This window comes from Mus caroli, unplaced genomic scaffold (assembly GCF_978045245.1).
Source record: "Mus caroli unplaced genomic scaffold, Mus_caroli_1 scaffold_1, whole genome shotgun sequence".
NCBI classification, from domain to species: domain Eukaryota; kingdom Metazoa; phylum Chordata; class Mammalia; order Rodentia; family Muridae; genus Mus; species Mus caroli.
Genome location: NW_028227256.1, coordinates 123,400,408 through 123,420,534, shown reverse-complemented (window position 1 = coordinate 123,420,534; position 20,127 = coordinate 123,400,408).

The following is a 20,127-nucleotide window of genomic DNA, read 5'->3' as shown; positions in this document are numbered from 1 at the left end:
CATGGAACACTGGAAGCATGCAGAGCCTGTTGGTGTCTAGTGTGTGGTTCCTAAAGCTGTATTCTATGTTGGCCAGCATTCTCTAGCAGATGCCTCGCACTTAGTAAGTGAATTTAGAGTAGGGTGGAATGTGGATGCAAAACAGAATAATCCCAGGATATTTAGATGGAGTACATAATCATCTTTCAAACCAGGGACACTTTGTTTCTCTTTGTAAGATTCTACACTACATACATGTATAGATGAACAATAATACTAGCTACTGTTTAGTAAATTCCTACGTGATTTTTTTCTACCTTGCTTGCACATACTTCTAACTTAGAGGGGTTTTTAAAAAATGCTTCAAACCTTCCTTGGAGACTGCAAGATTATGGGATGAAATTAAGGTAGTGGCATTTAATAAAATACCCCCACCACATCAAATCCCCTCATGACGTTAGTACCAGGGAATTCAGGGTAGGGAGGCATTCCTCATGTGCCTGCCACTTTAGGTCTCTTCCTCAGAATGTGGATCATGTCCTAGAGACTCACGTTTGAACAGTTGGGATGGGGTGGGTCTTGAGGTTTTAAAGTTCTGCCCCATTTCCTGGTCACTCTCTTCTTCCTAACTGTGGAGGCAATGTGACTAGCCACCCTTCCAATCCAATACTTCCCACAAGCTTCCCTCAACTTTGTACAATGTAACTTCTTAAACTGTAACTCAGAGTAAGCTCCCAGTCTGTGACATTGCAGCTTCTTAGATACTTCGTCACAGTGACCAAGAAAGTTGTTAATACAACCCAGTTACAGATTTTAGAAAATACATGTACAGTACTTAAACTCTTTCAGAACATTTTCTATAGTCAACTAATTTGGAAATTAAAACAGCCTTCCAGGGAAGTTTTGATTGGCCTCTAAATTTCAAAGGTGGAAGAATTGTTTCTTAGTGGCTTTTGAGAGCCTGGGTGACCCCAAAGCAGCCACAGTGAAAAGTCTGCACCCAACATGGATGGAGCCCTCTCAGGGACTCTTCCCTGACCTGTGTCTAAGACCTCCAAGATGCTGAGGCTGTAGGCAACCAGGGCAGAATTAACACAGAAATGCCTGGGAAGAGCAGCTGAAGTCTCAGGTGAGGAGCCAAAGACCATCTCCATCCCCTCCTATGAGGGAATGTCCTAAACAAAGTTCCACTGTGATTGTGAGGGTGTCTTGCAAGTAGGCAGGGCTCATCCAACAAAGATGGTGGTTTCAATCAGAGGAAAGCATTCCTCCCTGACACTCATGTAAGTAGCTCTTCACCCACACTCCTATGAGTCACGTTTATCAATGTCATTCATTCTGCAAGCTACATGTAGATGGAACTGTTATGGGTCTGTTGTTGGCCCCTACTGGGGTGAATAGGCACTTCGTTCATCTCCCCACATAAGGCTCACATAACAGATCTTGTGTGTAATTTTTAGAAGTCTTAGACAAGGCGGTCCTGAAGACCCAAGCCTCCAACTGGGCACTCAGGACCTGCTGGGATCCCTGACCACTTCTGAGTTTGGGGTGTTGGCAGTATCGAGTCGAATTCCAAGGGTTTCCACCCAGAGGTGATGAAGGCATTGAACAAATGGGTTCTATCTGGAGAACAGGTCGGCTCACAGTACGCCTCACACAGCCTCTGAAAGCCCACGGTGTTGTCTCCCCTTTGGGATGTGAGGGGTGTGCATGTGGGCACGCAGGTGTGAAGTTTTAAGCCAGAGCCGGAGCTGGTGAGAAGGAGAAGGTCAATATTTATGAGTGGGTTTCTAAGGTTTTATTTTATTTTTCTTATTTCGACATATGCCTTCTGGTGTCCAAGGCCCCATGATTTTTGCATTTATAAGCGACTAAAAGCAAAACCTTATTATAGGAAATTAGATTCTCTTGCTTTCGCTTAGTTTTCATTCTCGACTTCATAAAAATGGAAAGAAATTCTATCACCAGAGAGAAAGTTTGCACTTGGAATGTTATTAAAACAAATACCCCAAATGCCTCCCATATAGACTGAAGCCTTTTATAAAATTGGATTAATAACCTTCACCAGAGTGCTTGCGTGTTCTGCAGCCTTCTCTTTAGGCCCAGCCCCGGAGGACTCGGCATTCCGTCTGCCCTCTGAGCTGGCTGCTGGCTACACAGTGCAGGATTTCTTCTTTCCGTTAATTCTTTCTTTGCTGGTAGTGTGAGCACTTCTCTTTCTGTGCATGGCTCACCTTGGCCCAGAACCTGCTCCTGTTTTCACTGGAAGTGACCTCACAAGGGGCCCTCGCTCTAATTATTTAATCCACTTGATGATTCTATGGAAAATCCTGAGGTTTTAGCCATTCTCAGACCTTCTGGCTAAGCTAAGAGTAATTTCCCCAGAACTCACTCTCACTCTCTCTCTCTCTCTCAGTGTGTGTGTGCGCATGCATGCATGAGTGCATGCATGTTCATCCACTCATGCATGTGCTTTACACTGTGCATAGACCCCATCCCCATGAGCCATGATGCCTGGGCCAAATGCATGACCTAGTTTTGCAGCTTTGGGTGTGCACGAGGCTGTTGATTTTGCCTAAGTATTGAATGCCCATTGGTGTGATTGCTGAATGCCCACTGTGTGAGCAGTGCTGAGCTGGCAGCTGAATGCTGTGAAGCAAGGGGTAGAGATGGCAGATTTGTGCTCAGGAAGCTAAGGCATGGGATGAGAAACAATCATTAATGAAAACACATTTTTAAAAGGAAATAAAGGGGGAGGAGGGTTGTGCTGGTGAGATGGTTCATCAGTTGAGAACACTTACTGCTCTTCCAGAGTACCCACATTCAATTTCCAGCACCACCCACCAAAAGCAGCTCACAACCGTCTGAAACTCCAGCCCCAAGAATCTGGTGCCTTCTTCTGGCCTCTGTGTGTACCTGCATGCAGGAAAATGCCTGTGCAACACACATACACACACACACACACACACACACACACACACACACACACACACACACTTTTAGAATGAAACGCCACTGAACAGAGCACTCTGACTTTGATGGACAGTGCCAGGATGGATGGCCTGAGTGTAAGGGGCACAGACCTGAGTGGGGACCTTGATCTTGGCTGTGTGTTTTACAAACTAATTGTTTTTGCAATTAGGGTGTATGTGTGTGTACATGTGCACATGTGTGTGTACATGTGCACATGTGTGTGCACACAAATATGTGTATGTGTTTGAGTGCACATGAACATGTATGAAAAGAATGTGTGTGAAAGGAACCTGTAATCCTTTCATACAGCAAAAACCCTGCATCAACCTGGCCCCGCTATGTCCTTAATTCTTCCAGCACAGCTATATACACACTCCCTGGTGTATAAATATGGAGGCCAGAAGTTGACTGGGTCTCTTCCTTCATTGCTCCTCTTTGTATTGCTTGAGACAGTCTCTCACAGGACCCAGAGCTCACCATCCCAGTGAGACTGGCTGCCTAATGAGTTCTAGAAATCTTCCTGCCTCTACTACTCCCGGGGCTAGGCTTATCAACATTTCTCCACTTTTATTCAGGTGCTAGGATTGGGATTCAGGTCTTCATGCTTGTGCAGCAAACATAGCCACTAAGCCAGTGGCTCACAACCCATGAGTTGGCACCCTTTTGAGGATTTGATAGACCCTTTCACAGGGTCGCCTAAGGCAATGAGAAAACATAGATATTTTCATCATGACACATAACAGTAGCAAAATTACAGTTATAAAGTAGCAATGAAAATAATTTATGATTGGACTTCATCCCATGAGGAACTCTATTAAAGGCTCACAGCATTAGGAAGGTTGAGAACCACCGCTCTAAGCCAAAGCAGTAGCCTGAAGCTAGTTGTTGTTGTTGTTGTTTTCCAAAAACAGAAATTAATAGCTGTGACAGAAGAATTAAGGACATACTGGGGCCAAGCTGATGCGACATTTTTGCTATATGAAAGAATTAAAAAGGTCAGCAGAAACAAGACATGTCATGATAAGCCAGTCTCAGAACTGATAAATATGTGTGGAAGGCTCAAAAGAAAAGGCTCCATTTCATTTCCCCCCCCATTTTCTCTAATGTTAACTCAATCCCTAGTTTTACATTCATGCCAGTTTGACTGGAAAATTAATGCGTGTGGGTAGGGCTGGGGGGACACGAGACCTGTTGGAGTGACTGAAATCTGAGACTCCTCTGTGGGATGTTTGAGACAAATGACCAGGACCTTTCCATCTCCACAGTCGATACAGTGCCTGCTGTGTGCCAGCTATTGCTATGGGGAGGCTCACACCAGCCGACTCCACTGTCCAGCCACACACTGGTGACTTTCCACACCATAAACAAGGGATTATAGAAACCCCAGGGAAATGTGTGCGTTGGGGGTTGGGGAGGGGTGTTCATCTGCAGTGCATTTATGCCGTGGGAGCTTGTCCCTGGTTATGCGACAAGTCAATTGGAAAATTACTCCAGGCTGACCTGTCTTCAGAAATGTTCTAATTTACAACAGTTCTGGAGAAGGGCTTTTGCAAACTGTTCCCTCCTTTGTGGGTAGTGGAGTGCTGGCTGGTGTCACCATGCGGACAAGACTGTCTTTGTAAGGTCTTATTGAGGCTAGAGATGGCTTTGCTTCTGTCAGATTGCCATGCATCCTGGATGCTAGACAGGAGCCTGCCACACAATGCATGCAGATTGGCACCCCAAGCAGAGGCATTCAGACAGAACAACGTTTGTAAGGCACTGTGAGTCTGAGTTTTGTGAAAAAGACAAAAGAATATTTTGAGGGCAACTGAAAGTAAATATTAAAATGAGAAGAGAGAGGGAGAGATAGAGAGACAGAAGAGAGGAGAGGAGAGGAGAGGAGAGGAGAGGAGAGGAGAGGAGAGGAGAGGAGAGGAGAGGAGAGGAGAGGAGAGGAGAGGAGAGGAGAGGAGAGCAGAGGAGAGGAGAGGAGAGGAGAGGAGAGGAGAGGAGAGGAGAGGAGAGGAGAGGAGAGGAGAGGAGAGGAGAGGGAGAGGGAGCCTGCTGGTGTGGGCATACATGTGTATGCAGGTGTGCCTGTGGAGGTCCAAAGTCAATGCTGGATAGCTTCCTCAATCTCTTTCCATTTTGATTTTTATAGAAGCAAGGTCTCTTGCTCAACCTGGATTCCACTAGTTTCAGTGAGTCTAGTTAGCTGCCTTCCATGGGGATCTGCGTTCTCCTCCACAGTGCCGGGATTGTAGGTATCTGCCATGCTTGTCTAGATTTTTTACATGTGCTCTGGGAATCTGAACTCTGGTTGTCACATTTGTGTAGCAGGCATTAAGCTGTCTCACCAGGCCCCAAGAATAACGGATGTAGAACCTGGTGGGGGTAGGAGAAAGATGCAGACAAGACGGTATCTTCCTTTAGTTCAGAACTCATTCCTTGGAGCAAAATGTTGCCGACATAGCACAAAACGTAAGATTGCTAGGAAGCTTTAAAGCTAAGGAGTATAACAGTGTGTAAGAGCGATGGATACTGTGGCTTTCTCTTCCTTCCTTCCTTCCTTCCTTCCTTCCTTCCTTCCTTCCTTCCTTTCTCCTCTTCTTGCTTCCTTTCTTCTTTCCTCCTTTCTTTCTTTTGGATATTGCACATATTTCAAAATTTTCCTCATAGTAGGAACAAAACTCCATGGTAAATGCTGACACATAAGCCACAGAAAGAAGCAACTGTGAGGATTTCAGCTCCCAATTCTCTACTCACAGACACTGATGGAAGTATCACGAGCTGTCAAGGAGAGAAACTAAGGAGGCCTGTTGAAGGAATAGTTCATGCATGTGTGTGTGCGTGTGTGTGTGCGTGTGTGTGTGTGTCTTTGGGTACATGTGTACCTGTGTACACATGCATACAGAAGCCAGAAGATAACCTCAGATTCCTCAGGCATTGTCTACCTTGTTTGTTTATTTGTTTGTTTGTTTTTTGAGGCAGGGTCTCTCACTGGCATGGAACTTACCAAGTCCACTAGACTCGCTGGCCAGAGTCCCAGTGATCCACCTGTCTCCATGTCCTCAGTGCTGGGATTATAGGCACATGCTGCCTTTATAGATGTTCTGGGAACTTCACTCAAGTCCTCATGCTTGCACATCAAGCACTTTACTGATTGTCTCCCTCCCCCCAGATTTTTATTACAATTAATCTAGTTTGAGATTAAAAGTAAAGACCGTGAACACCAAGCAGTAACTTAAGGAAAAGTTTCTGAGCAGCCTAACAATTGCCTGGCACTCTCATTCCAGTCTTGAGGTTGCTTGTGCTTTGTCACAGTTCACTTTAGTGTTCTTTGTGCTTCCATTCCTGTATTGAAGGGCAATTCCTGTCTCAGGTTCCTGCCTTGCTTGCCCTGTCTCTGTTGCATCCTGCCTGGGGTTCAAATATCCAACTCCTGGAAACACTCTTCGCTTGCAGTAGGTAGGGGATGTGGCCCAGTGTCTAGTGTCAGTTTCAGATGAGGCTTCCTAGCGTACTCCTGCACACTTGCAGATGGGTGAGTAGCCAAGCTCCACTAAAGTGCAGCATCCTTGCCAAAGCAAATCCTGCCCACTTAAATTCCTAGTTGGTTCTAGGAACCCACCAGTATATGGTATGGACAGGGTGAAGGGTGCCCTCACAGATAGCCATTGTATGTCAGAATGCAGGGGGTTCCTGGATTCTTAGTGAAGAGTTTAAGTTTTGTTAAGAAGGGTGAGGAAGACTGTGTGCTGAGCAAGACCCTGATATGGTTCAAGAAAGGATGTTCGACTCACATCTATGATAAGTGGAGTTAGATGAGATCATATTGTACATGAGGAATTTAAGATTTTGAACTCAATAGGAAACTGCAGGAGGGGAGGTGGAGGAGCAAGAACTAATAGGATGGCTCAGCCAGCAAAGCAGTTATTTCAAAAGCATTAACATGAGTAGGATGCCCCAAATCCATGGGGGGGAGATGGGCATGGTGGCAAATGCTTGTAATCTCAGCTCTGGAGATATGGAAATAGGGGGATTTCTCAAACTCACTGGTCAGTTAGCTTAACAGCATAAGAGTTCCTGATCAGTAAGGGGACGTATCTCAAAACATAAGATAGGTGGCTTCCCCAGGGATGAAGGAGGCTGTTCTTTGGCTTCCACACTTACAGGCTGACACGTGTGTGCACGCGCACGCACACACATACCCGCACACACACACACACACACATTAAATCTGAGTAGTTGAGAAAGGTACAGTCACTGAATAAGTTGGTTTGTGGGCAGGGTTTGGAGACAGACATCTGTGGTTTTTTACATGATCACTTAAGATAGAAAGATAATATCCCTGAGAAGTGAGAGTCACTGAGTTATACACATGGATCTGGGCAGGAAGGAGGTTCTTGTGTCCACAGCAACATGACCTTGCTCAGGTGCTCTGGGCAGAAAGGTCTTTGTACTACATGCAGATCTGAACTTGGCCTCCAGGGAAACCTCAGAGCTCGGGAGTTTAAGCACACGGAGACAGTGGGTCACAGGGCAAGGAAGTCAGGGGCTCAGGTGGAAGATGACCCGTGGTCCTGGCTCCTCTATTCACTCGCTGAGTGACTTAGCATGAGCCTGAATCTCCCTCCTCTGTAAAGTGAGGTGAATGATGCAGTATGAGACTTCCTAACCGGATCATCTGCATGTCACAGTGTAGGTGGAGTATAAATTGTTGCTGTCATCATCACCAGACTTTGATATTCACGTATGAAGACTGGATCTTGTGAAAGGTGAATTTAAGTCATACTTGTACAGACAATGCTTTCAAATTTTTTTGTCCTGGGACCTAGGCAAAGCAGAGGTGTCACCCGGCTTTATAGTGGAAGATCTTAGAGGCTACCATGAGGTGATATCAGAAGCTTCAACTGTTCCCTTCACACCACAAACCTGTTCAGTTTGTGTACTTTCTGGAAAAACATGTTGAACCTCACTAGCCTCTAAATGTTCTCACCTCTATCCCCCAAATTATAATTGAAAAAAAAGTCTCTGGCACCCTGAATTAATTACACCCTTAATGACCTCTTTGGTCTGATTGTGCTTGAGACCTCTCCCCTTCTGAGAAAACAAGTCCCCATCTTGATCTCCCAGCTCTTATCTCTCCATGTCATTGATCCATGTCATTTCTGGAATGAGTTTGCTGATCAGAAAGCCTTGTCCTGCATGGTGCACAAGTCCATATTCAACCCTGTCACCATCTGTCCAGACTGCATGGAAACAGGAGGGGGAGGGGCAGCCAGCAGTGGCCTCAGCCTGTGCAATTGTGTTGGGCTTTCCTCTTAGAGGGCTGGAGCATCCCTGCCATATGTAAAGCTCACAGGTCAGTGGGACAGGTCAGAGAAAGGGTACAAGAACAAAGGCCTATAACACATGGACATCCATTGTCCCCAGTTGAGGCTATCCATCACCCTGTTTCTAGCCCGCAGCTGGATGTCCCAGCTGCCTCCCTCGGAATCTTTTCTTTCTCTTCTGCCCCAGCAGCACTTGATGGCTATCCTTTCAAAGACTTTTCCTCTTGAGACTCTGATGCAAAGTTAGCACATTGAACCTCCTAGGGCAAGGGGGGCAAATATTTTGAATTCTGTGAGGAAGCCTCATTTTGGACTCTTGTTTTGAAATTTTTAGGTTGTCTTGGATGGAGGAATCTGAGCTAGCTGAGTTGGGCTGATCTCACAGAAGTTGCCTGCAGCAAATAGTGAAGCTTGGACTCCAGAAGCAGTGGTTTCTTTCTCTCTTAAAGATTATGTTTTGTTAATGTGTATGTGTATATTTGTGTGTGTGTGTGTGTGTGCCATATGTGTGTGCCATATGTGTGTGCAAGTACCCAAGGAAGACAGAAGAGGGTGTCAAATCCCCTGATCTGTAGTTATAGGTGGTTGAGAACTTCCAAATATGGGCACTGGGAACCAAATTCAGGACAACCCGAGAGCAACAAGGACTCCATAATTTACATCAGGGTCCTACCAACAGCCTACATTTGTTAGTAACAGGCTCCCAGTCACATGATTCGGGTATCCCTTTTCCTGTTCCTGATTGGGTGATATGGGTTCCAGGATCCCAGGGACTGTTTGCATGTGTATATCACCTGACCCCTGTTAAGATGAGATGGCAGAGCTCTTCCAAGATTCACAAGAAAAGTCTAGCCATGCTTCAGTTACAATGGATACTCACCCTGTGCATGTTGCAAGGTAACAGGTTAGTTTTAGCCATTCAAATGGGCAGTTAGTGTGGACCTAATGAGGCTATAATCATACAGTGGGTGTTAAATGCTCATTTGATTGTTGTGGGAGTGATATGTGAAAATCCAGACTTGTCATTATGCCTTGGCACTTCAAAAACAATTCCATGAAATCTAACGAGAAGGAACCCAGCAAGAAGTCCCAATTACCATGCCAGGGCGCCAGGGCTTCCAGTTAGCCCTGAGCTTTGCACTGACTTTGGCATTTTTCTTCCAGTTGTGATAGAACGATAACGAGTGTAGTTGGCATCCTTAGTAATTATTATCATCGTAGACTTTTTCCGGTAGGCATGGCAAATTATCTGGTCTATATTTTTCTTCCTTGGGTACCCTATGGACTCCTGCTATTCTCAGTTTGTCGTCCCCAGCAACTTCTCTGAGGCGCATGAAGATAAGAAACAAATACACATCTGGCTCTCTGAGATAAATGTGTTCTTTAATTCAACAAGTGCTTCCAGTTAAATATGCCATGTTTCGTGCCAGTGCTGGGCATAGAAATGAGTTCGATGCTGCCTTCCCCACAGAGCCTGTTTCTTCTTTCTCTTCCTTTTGCCCTCCTCTGCTCCTTCCCCCAGATTCTCCTTCTTCTCTGCCTCTCTTTATTCTTTTCCTTTCCCTCCTCCAGTTTCTTTCCCTCCTCTTCCTCTCCCCCTTCTTTCCCCCTCTTTCCACTCTATGGCACTATTGTGACCCTCAACATTATTATTTGTGTGCATTAATGTCTTATCCTATTTTAATAAAGATGCCATGACTTTGTCTTAATTCTATCTTAATAATGATTCCATAACTAGACTTGAGAGATGGCTCAGCAGATGAAGTCCTTGCCACACAGGCATGAGGACTGGATACCCACAACCTATATTAAAAATTCTAGGCATGTTGTATATGCTTGTAATCTCAGTGCTGGGGAAGTAGAGACCAGTGGGCTCTCTGAACAACCAGCCTAGCTGAATCACTGGGCTTCAGGCCAGTGAGAGTACTTGTCTCAAAAATCAAAGTGATAGTGCTAGAGAAATAACATCTAAGGTTTACCCCCATTCTCCATGCACATGCACACATGCACATGCACACGTGCACACACACATGAATGAATATATGTAAAACTGTAACTAGATGCCAGGATTCTTTCCATTCTTTGGATGAAAAGACCAAGCCTGGGAGGACTTGAATCTATCCATGGTAGAACCGAGGTTCACATGGGCTAAAAGGACATGAGTCCCTTTCTCACCCTCCACAGGGGTTGAGGAAGATCCTCTAGAACCCAAGACAAAAGCATAACAAATTCACTTTTGTATAACATGGGAGCCTTCCAAATGAGAACCAGAGAAAGCTGACTTCTTCCATACTAATATCTTGAGAAAATGGGCAGCCTTGGAGAAATGTTTGTACAGAAGCACAGGAGGAAAGCCGTAGCAAAGGGGAACTCGGCAGGCCTGCTGCCTCTGACTGTCCGGGACCTCTCTGTGCGTCATTCCATTTAGAGTATGCCTTTGGAACAAGAGGCTTTCAAAGAAGACAAGGTGACCTTTCCTCTCCAATGTATTCTTCTTGGGGTGAGGAGTTCCATGAGCTGCCATGGAAAAGATTTCTTGTTCTAGATGGCTTTTGATGTAGATGTGGTAAGAGTGAAGGAACATACTTTGTGATGCTGTGTTGAGGCCTCTAAAGTTCAAGTCCAGGTCTTTTTGATTGTATACTATACCTTTAGAACCACAAATGCCAGGCTGGAGAGATGGATCCGTGGGCAAGGGCATGTGCTACGCAAACATGAAGATATGGCCTCAAATCCCAGAGCCCTTGTGAAAAGCTTGGTGTGGCCAAATATGCCCCTGTAACTCGAAAGCTGTAGAAGGCGGAGACAAGAGGATTGCTGTGTGCCAGCCTGGCTCCAGGCTTAATGAGAGATAAGTCTCAGAGTAATAAGTTTGGAAGTGGTAGAACAGGATATCTCCTTCTTTTTTTTAAAGATTTATTTATTTATTATATGTAAGTACACTGTAGCTGTCTTCAGACACCCCAGAAGAAAGCATCAGATTTCATTACAGATGGTTGTGAGCCACCACATGGTTGCTGGGATTTGAACTCAGGACCTTCAGAAGAGCAGTCAGTGCTCTTAACCACTGAGCCATCTCTCCAGCTCCTTCTTCTTTTCACACATGTGCACATAGATGTGCATATGCATCCACATCACACGCTTGCCTGCATGCTCGACTGAGTGCGCTCTCTCTCTCTCTCTCTCTCTCTCTCTCTCTCTCTCTCTCTCTCTCTCTCACACACACACACACACACACACACACACATACACATACACAGAGAGAGAGAGACAGAGAGAGAGAGACAGAGAGACAGAGAGAGACAGAGACAGAGAGACAGAGAGACAGAGAGAATAAAATAAAGAACCACCAATGCTTATGGCAGCACATGATGCCCCCATTACTCTCAACATTTTTTTGACAGTTTTCCAGGGCCTGAAGTTGCTGGTGGTGGATGATTGAGCTATAATTAGCTCCCCAGGTGCAGAGTCCACTGTGCATACTGAAATACTCAGCCTTTTACATGCCCTGCTCTCCAGACCTTTGTGTAAAACAATCAGACTGATGTCCCTACTGTCCCTGTTCAGGTGTCAGGATCTACCTGGCCCTATAAGGAGGATGTTTCCAGAGGAGGTCAACTGAGGTCAACACTGAAGGTAGATGCTACTGTCCTGTGTGAAAGGAATAAAGGGAGGTAGAGGAGGAGGGCAGCTGAGCTGGTATCCACTTTTCCTGGCTCCCTTTCTGCTATGATATGAGCTATCCATCATGCCATCTCTAATGGACAGAAAAAAGTTCCCAAAGCTATGAGCTGACACATTAAAAAGTAACTGTTTATATCTTGTAAGAATCAATGACATTTCCTCCACGAATTTGATTCTCTCCTGCAGTCTGTACCCCATTCCACGGGTTAGTTCACTATTGCATAATTGCAACCCTAATTTCAGAGGTAATAATCTTTCCTTGTGTATTATGACTTCATTCTTTTCCAGAGCATAGGCTCATTTTCCTATACTTTTCCTATATAGCGAACAAGTTTATGGTAGTAACCATGCTTTTTCCTAAAAGAACTGAATTAGGAAGAGTTCAACTGATCTTCAGAACCCCTGAGCCGAGTAGGTGAGCCCTCAGTTCACCTACAGTGGGAGCAAATGTCAGCACACACAGCAAGCTGTGTCATTTGTCTGGGGTGAGCAGGTGGCAGAAGTAGATGCTATCAAAGTGTGGATGCTTCATACCAGTTAGTGCAATGACTCTAGCATAGTCATTGCTTAGATGCTATTAATGTCAGAACCGGGCTAAATCTGCTACTCAGAAGTTTGGTCTACATGCAGGAGCAGGTCAGAGTGTACCTTACGTCTTGTTGGTTTATAAAGAGCTATAAGGACAAGTATTGCTTTGTCTTTTGATTTAAAAATTAAAATAAAAACATGGAAGTTAAATTTAAGTCAAAACTCTTGCTCCCATGATCATAGTACATCATATATCTGGGCAGGCTGCTTTCACTGACCAGCTGCACTGAGCTCCACTCACAGATGCAAGAGGAAAGGTGTTTCTCAATCAGGCAACATACAGCCAAGTCCTCTGCAACTCAATTTCCCACAAATGCTGCCCCTTTGATTCTACTGACATTTTTGATTAACATGAAGTCCTGTATAAAATGAAAGAATACTATTCTTCAAGTACATCTGAAGGCCTGGGTGGAACAAAAATAGATAGATACCTTGGATCCTCCCGGGTTCTTCTGATGCTTGAACAAGACTAGGTTAGTTTGTGTGTATTCTACAATCTTCATGGGGCCACATGAGACTGGAGTTGCCTGCTTTCTAGGAGCACAGGAAGAAAAGCAGATTTGAGACAAGGATGTAGTTGCACAAGAGAAATCATGTCAGGGTGTTAGTGCCTGTTTGTCACCCGTGATCTCTCTGATGGAGACAGGGGAGGCAGACAGGAGTATCTCTAGATGCCTACCTGTCATCTGGGCTAAGTAGCAGTGAAGCAAGAGACCATATCTCAAACATGGTGGAAGGTGATCACCGACAGGTGAGGTTGTCCTCCTACTTCTACATGCGTGTCATGGTATACATATGTGTACACACACAATAAGTAAATATCAGATCAGTAGCACATGGCGTTGGAAATGAAGAGGCTCCTAGGCTCAAGGCTGAGACCAAAGGCTGCAAGTAGACACAGCTAACTGAGGCATAGGAGTCAGGAGTCTTGAGGTAATGGATTTGGGGTTTATCAAGCCTGAGAGTTGAGGAAACAGCAGGGGACTCCAGAGCTTTGCTCACTTCAGTGCATGAGTTTGTGAATCCAGATCCAAGGCCCTGGAAGACCTTGCTCCTGCTCTCAAAGGCACATATCACTGTTTGTTATTGGTTATCACTGTTTGTTATTGGTTATCCTAACTGGCCATATGACAGTTTCCTAATAGTGGAATCTGCATTTTCAATATATGCCTGTGGGTTACAGGAAAGGATACCAAGTTGATTCTTGGTGCTGGTTAGAAATGTCATTTTGGGATAGAATGTCTTCCAGAATGGCAAAAATCAGGTGACCTCCTGTAGATGTTTTTGATACCTACTGTGGTCCCAGTGACTAGTTCAGCACAGAATTCTTCCTACACACTCAGTTCCAAAAGAAAAGTGTGTACTTCAAACTGAGAGACACTTCTTGCTGAATAAGGGATAGAACAGTTTTACACTTAGGGTTTCTTTGTACCATTTTTCTTTCACCTCTTAGACTTTCTCATGTATTATTTATAGTATTAAAGGCTAAGTAATTGTTAGTGGTAGTATTGTGAACTCCTTATATCTCCAGGAGAGCCTTAAGTGTGACTAAATGTCATTTAAAATGATAGATCCTAATTAGTCAACTCGGTCCCCCTAGTTATAGCCCCCTGGCTCAAGGGATATGGTTCTCAGGGTGATGACTCAGGTGAAAAAGTGCTTGCTGTGCAAGCTTAAGGACCCAAGTTCAGATCCCCAGAACCCACAAAGAAAGCTGTAAAGCCAGCACGGCTGGGGGCAGGGGGGGGGCAGGGGCAGAGACTGGAAGATGCTCAGGGCTTGCTTGCTTGCCAGTCATTCTAGCAGAATCCATGAAGCTCTAGGTTCAGTGAGAGATCTCCATCAAATGAGATGGATAGTGAGAGGCACCAGACATAGACCTACAGCATCCATTTATGCATAGAGATACAGGTACACACAGGGAAACATACTTACATAAGGAGACGGGGAGCAGGAGAAGGGAGACATCTTCAAGTTCTTTATAGTTCTGCAGGATCACGTAACTCATTTTTCTCTTTCTGTGCCTACCAGCTCTATTCAAACCTTGGCCCTCTCTCATAAAGTTCACTGACTTGTGGTACAGTTTTGAATATGTGTTTTTGTTGTACTTCCTTCTTCATTAAGCAGACTGACGGGACATAGTTTAAACAAGCACCTGTATTATTTTCCTTATTTATTTTCCAAAGCAATGCTAGCTACAATTAGCTCCTTACTTTTGAGGAGAAATGAATACAAGTTAGAACGTTTCAGTCCCCAGGGCCTGGGGTGTTGTACATGCATCGACTTTTCTGTTCTGCTTTGTTATTTTGATACTTTCCACATGTCATGAATTATTACCAGAGAAGAAATGGGGATCCCCTCTTTTCCCTCTCCGGCAGTTCCTCTGGGACACTTGGCACTCTACTAGTTGTCCCTGTGCTTTTCTAGTGTTCATCCACAAGACACCATGGTCACCAAGCCTTCTTCCTGATCTATGGGAAGTACTCCTTGTTCTTCTAGAGGATTCTGCTTTAAACTTGGAGTTCCTTGTCAGGAAATGTAAATATTTGATTTTTTCTCTCCTTGATTCCTGGTGCAGAAGGCTGCTCTTAAAGTCTCCCAGGTGGTAAGAGTGCCTTTTGAATATTAATAATGTAATTGGTGGAGGATGGGTTGGGTGTGGACTAGGGTTAGATATTTCATTTTTCCTTTCATTTGACTCTGTAAAGTGAATGAGAATAAGAATATGGGAATATGAATTGCTCAGTGAATCACATTTTTTTTTAAACTTCAAGGCCCCATGGATGCAGTATCAGCTCCTACCTTTTTACAATAGACTTTGTTAATTTTTTGAAATGTTATCTTTATTCTTTAAAAGTTCATTATTAAATTTTAGTTAATCTGCATGTGTGTTTTTTGGGGGTGCACATGTATACACCATGGTATACATGTAGAGGTCAGAGAACAACTTGCAGGTGGAGTCTGCTACCTTCATACATCCCAAGAATCCCAGGGATCAAACTTAGCTCCTTACATTTGGCAGCAGAACCTTGACCCTCTGAGCCATCTTGCTGGTCTTTGAATACTTATTAATGAAGCATCCTCTCATGGGTGAATAAGGAGTTATCCTCATTTTGTTTTGTAACATCTTTGGGTACTAAACATAGTGTATTGAAACAGAAATGAACTTTTAAAAATAATGTATTCCACAGATAATTGAGGTCAAGAGTTTGCTGACAGTTGATCTAGGTTCATTTTCAACCGACTTAAACATAAAATATGTTATCTACAATTGTTTTCTTAGCTTGATTGAGTCAACTTGAATTTATTGGAGTTTAGATTGATTGATCAAAAATCTGCTTAAGAACTGGAACTTTTCTCAAACACAGTAGATTGTTACTGGGTTTGTTGTTGTTGTTGTTGTATTTGCATAAATGGAAACAGGATTCCCCACATTTAAAAGTCTAAATGAATGGAAATTAAATTATTTTGATCCTAAAATATTTAAAGATTGCAAGTTTTAGTAGATAGTAAAACACTGTTTTCACTGTGGTCCCTTCTTTGAGCATTCATCCTGTGGCATCCATTTGACCTATCTGGCACTTTTTCCTTTATGTGTGTGTGTGCCTATATGTTAGTATGTGTGTGATCACACATGTGTGTAGATGCATGTGTACACCCAGCACTTTCTTTTTGTGTATGTGATAAACCCATATGTGAACATGTGTGTGATCACACATGTGTGCAGATATATGTGCACATACAAGCCAGAAGTTGAAACACATTGCTTTCCTGGATTGCTCCCCACTTTATTTCCTGAGATAAGATCTTCCCCTAAACCCAGACCTCACCAATTGGCCTAGTCTAGCTAGGCAGCTTGCTCCTGTCTTGCCTCTGCCTCTGGAGTATCTGGATTACAGTCAGGTTGACCTACACACCCAGCGGTTACATGTATGCCTGGATCCAAACTTCAGTCCTCAAGTTGGTAAGTAAAGGCTTTATCTGCTGAGCCATTTCTCCAGCACCATATTAGCATTGTAACTGTAGTATACACTGTGTTATGAAGTGCTAAAAATTCTGCACTGGGTTGTCATCTACCACAAACATTACATCATTTATTAATATCAATAGGCACATTACTTATTAATATGCACAAATATACATACATACATATGTAAATCTTTTAATGTGACAAAGACTGCATCTCCCTCACAATGTGAGAAGCATGTCTTATTCCTCGGGATGCGAGCTTGTCTCTCAGCCAAATGTTATATGGTAAATAAAGGGGATAATAAAACCTTGCCCCCGTAATACAAATATCCTGCTATGGAATTTCCCATCCAAACAATAATATAGAGAATTCTTGGATACTTTTTTCTTTTATGACCCACAGACATGTGAGGTGGAGCTATTGGATTGGTCCGATAAGATACTTGGCATACACAGTAAGGTCAAACTATTTCTCGTCTTAGCCAATCCGTTTAAGAAAATACTCCAAATTCTTACACTCTGTGAGGGAGAGGACAAACAAAAGTCTAATCTCTGCAACTGGATCAAGAAGACTTCTTTCCTTTTAGGAGATAATTGGATAACCAATTCTCATATTATAGCTCAATTTGAGGCATGCTAAGTACTCTGAAAATGTTCCTTTAAATTTTTTTTTTTTTTTACAGTGTCTGTAGTACTGATTAAAGAGGAAGCCAGTTGGGGACTATTTTGGTGGAAAGAGATTAGTTCATGGGTATGCAGTGTTACCAGTGTCTTCCCAGGAGGGATAATAAGCATAGTCTCTCTATTCCCACACAATCATCCCTCTATACATCAGGCCACTCTCAGAGCAGCCTGGGTCCTCTGTGTACAGACAAATACAGAAATAAGATATAAATTTCCAAGTCTTTCTCTTAAAAAAATTTGTTTTTACATGAGTGTATTTTACTTTGATCAAATCTACTTCTCACCCTGCCCCCGTGCCCCAAATCCTCCTAGGGCCCTTCTCTGAGATTCCTTTCCATTCTGTGAAATACAAGGTTAGGAAAAGAGCCAGGGCTACATCCCTATTAAAGCTGACAAGCTGCATTATGGGGTTGGTAAATGTTTGCTGGCCTTAGAGGAACTGGACGCCTGGTAGCACGGAACAGAGGTCAGGAGCAGGAAGGGAACAGTTTGATGGTTGACAAGCTGATGGCCTTTAAGAAGCATTATTTGTGAACCGAGACTTTGTGCTGTGGTTTATGTTGTGAGAGTCAAGGCTTAGATCATTTAATAATGTTTTAAAGGTTATTTAATAAATATATTGGTCATATGTTTAATTTTTGATTATTATCTTTTTACCCTTAAAGACTTCTCTGCGGGCAGACGAGATGATTAGGGGGATAAAGGAGCTTGCTGTGCAAACTTGGGGATTTGTGATCTATTCCCAGAATCCACTTAAAGGTGAAGGAGACAACAGACTCTATAAACCAGTCCTTGGTTCCACGATCCACACACATATGCTGTGACTTAAGTGCCCATTTCCCTCTCTCTCTCTCTCTCTCTCTCTCTCTCTCTCTCTCTCTCTCTCTCTCTCTCTCTCTCACACACACACACACACACACACACACACACACACACACGCATGCGCACACGCACGCACACACACACACACAGACAGACACACACACACAGACACAGACACATACAGGGAGAGGCAGAGAGAGAGAGAGAGAGAGAGAGAGAGAGAGAGAGAGAGAGAGAGAGAGAGAGAGAGAGAGAGAGAGAGAGATATCAGAATTTTAAATGAATCCAGTAGAGGGTGTCTTAAAATTCAGGTGGGGTTTCAGTTTAAGTGATGAATCAGCAGTGACTTTTTAAGCTCGGTTAAAAGCAGAAATCTCCGACTAAAACATGCCTTTGACTTGAAGCTGTACTAGCGTCTGTCTTGGTGAAAATCCAGGGAACTTCATCCTAGAAATCATGGAGCCATCCAGGTGATAAATACCATCTGTGGTAGTTCATCTTCATTGTTAACCTGATGGGAGTTAGAGTTGGCACAGAAGCACATCTCTGTGGGTCTCTATGAATATGTTTCCTGAGAGGCTGAGATGAGTAGGGAAGACCCACCCTAAATGTGGCACATTTAGGCACATCCCATAAGCTGGATTCCTAAACTGAAGAGGACAAAGCAAGGTGGCCACCATCACTCATTTCTCTCTCTCTCTGCTCCCTGACTGCAGATGCAAGATGACCAGCTGCCTCATACTCCGGCCAGGACATCAGTACCCTGGGAGGCCGAATATGTCCTTCCTCCATTAAGTTGTTTCTTAGAAAACATTTTGCCTTTCTTATAAACTCTGCACATTATAAATGTCCCTAGAGTTGTCAGAGTCTCTTGAGTAAATATGCTATTTATATTAACTATTAATTTGCCCATCAGTGTAATTGCTTGTCTAGGATTCAATTCTCAGAGTCAGCAAGGTCCTTGTCTGGAGCAGGTGCCAGGTGAATACAACCCCTTGGTCCTGCTCCCTGTCTTTTTGTTCTTGCATTTCCCAGAGAGAGGCTGTGTTATTTTAACCTTTCCCTACTGTGCTCAGCCAGGAAGAACTCTTTGAAGCTGGTCTGAACCTGTTTTGTCTTCTCCCTTGGGGTCTCTTTCGCCCACAAATTGTGTTCTCCTGTCCCCCTGGGAGTCGTAATCTGTATGCATTTTTTTTCTCCGGCTTTATTCTCTCCTAAGGTTTACTATTTCTCCTTCTTGACTTTGGCTTTGTTCCTCCAAACTTTTACTTTTATTTGACAAGCCCTCCAGGGGGTAAGAGTGGGGGCAGCTCTGCTAGACTAACTATTAACACTAACATTTTGGGTGCTGAGCAAAAGCCTAGCCTTTGGAAAAGGAGTCTCCTGAATGTAGTCAATGAGATTTTCCTCTTCCAAATGTTTATTTCTAGTGTAAGGGAAATTTTCACACACGGAGATTTCTGCTTCTCCATCAGCAGTCTTTGATTACCTTGGAACACTCTGTAGTCAAAGAAAAGAGCATTTAAACTATGGTGGCAGATGGGTGAGAATCTAAAGCCTGCTACAGATTTAGCCTTCTTGTGTTTTCCCATGGTATTTAGACTAATACTGCTTTTATGTGGAGAGGGTGGCATGCCAGGGTATCAGAGAGATGGAGGTGGGTATCAAAGGAGGTGGTTATCAGAAGATGAAAGAGAGGCCAAATACCAAATGGGTGTCTTATAGGATGCCTGACATTACCTGAGACCCTTTAGATGAATAATGGTGTGTGTGTGTGTGTGTTCATGTGTGTCTGTACCCATGTTGAAGCTAAAGGACAACTTTAGTTATCGTTCTTTAGAGACCATCTACTATTATTTTTTGAGACAGAGGTTATCACTGGTCTGGAACTCACTAGTTAGTTTGGGCTAGCTAGCCAATAACACCCGGGGAGTTCTCCAGCACTGGGATTAAAGGCATTCACTACCCTGCTCATGCAGGCTTTGCCCTTTGCTGGGGACTGAACTCGGGTCCTTCTGCTTGCACTGTAGACATTTTACACACTGAATCATCTTCCCAGCCCTAGAGGAATAATTCCCAGTGTCTGCAAATCACACAGATCTTTTCCCTA